This window comes from Solanum stenotomum, chromosome 2, assembly GCF_019186545.1.
Source record: "Solanum stenotomum isolate F172 chromosome 2, ASM1918654v1, whole genome shotgun sequence".
Lineage (NCBI taxonomy): Eukaryota > Viridiplantae > Streptophyta > Magnoliopsida > Solanales > Solanaceae > Solanum > Solanum stenotomum.
Window position 1 is genome coordinate 5,360,928 of NC_064283.1, and position 1,706 is coordinate 5,362,633.

Consider the following 1,706-nt stretch of genomic DNA (forward strand, 5'->3'; position numbering starts at 1 on the left):
CCCCCCAAAAAAAAAAAAACACTTTTTCGAAATACTTATATATATATATAAAGTACTTTTTAAAATAAGTTAATTTTAAAAGCTTTCGATCGATATGGGTATATATTAGTACAATTCATAGAGTTTTAATTTCTTATAATAAAAATAAAATGACGTTACATAATTTTCCATTGGTTGTCATTTATGTCTCATAACTTTAGAGTACGTACCATAAATTCTACCTTTAATGGAAATAGATAAAATTATAGAGATCCATATATAGAGACTACCATCTTATCTTATGCTATTCATCTTTCTTTTTATAATCAAACATGATAATTTGTGTATGGATGTACTTACTTTATGAGTTACACTACGAGATATTTAGATAATAACGTAGCTATGTATATCTGCATACACGTATGCATGATTTTAATCTAAAATTCCACCTTATCCATAGATCGATAGTTATTTTTTGTTTGCGGTGAAGCGGAAAGATCATATTTGATATATCTTATCATTACAATTAATTGATGGAAGACCTTAACCAACTGATTAACCCTCACATCCCGTCGATCCATAGACAGTCAAGTACGTAAGTTAATACTCCCTCCGTCCCTATTTATTTGTCCATATTTCCTCTTTTAGATGTCTCAATTTACTTGTCCATTTTGACAAATCAAGAAAGGACAATTTTTTTTCCTATTATACCCTCATTTAAACTTCTTGAAAATTTAAACTTCCTCCAACATTGATTAGTTATCTTGAATAAATTTATTTTGGAATCATAATTAATAAGGGCAAAATTGTAACTTCACTATGCTAATCATTGTTGCCTTAATATGTGTGCCATTTTTAAAGTGGACAACTAAATAGGGACGGAGGGAGTATAATTATAATTTAATGTTTTAGTCAAAGCATTCAAATTAAATAATTGATTCCAATATTTGAACATGAAGATATACACCTTGCCACTTTTTATACCCCAAAACATTAGCTATAAAGAAAAAAATGGAATTTTTGATCGAAATAAGTCATTATTTAAATTAATTCACTAAAATAATATATTTTAATTTTTTTTTATAAAATTAGAATAAACGTATTTGGTAGTAACATTTTAGGTATTATTTTATTTAAAAAAATTAATGGCAAAAAGACAATTATCTGACCGAGTAAATAAACATAAAACGTTACTGTCAAATATGTTTTATTAATTTGTTACTCACAGTCACGTTTTAAGGCTAAAACGTTACTGACAGTAACGATTCTTTAAAATTCAATCACGAATACCTTATAAGGACAATACAGTTTTACTCCACTGGTTACTTATCTGTTGTATTTAGGAAGAACTTATTCAAATGTATTCGTGATTAAATTTGCAGTAACATTTTATGTCTGTTTACTCCGTCATATATTTGTCTTTTTGGCATTGATTTTTTAAAATAAAATAATACCTAAAACGTTATTGCCAAATACATTTATTTTGATTTTGTAAATTTTTTTTAAAATATATTATTTTAGTGAATTGATTTAAATAATGACTTATTTCGGTCAACTACAACATGCAATTCTTTGAACGTATTAACTTCATGCATGTGTAATATAACTACTCTTTTATCCATTTTAGTGTTCCAAGGTATGGACTTCGTTCTTGGAGGACAAGAAAATTAACACTTAAATAGAGGGAATGAACGGTGAGTATCTAATTTTTTTTAAAAATATAACAT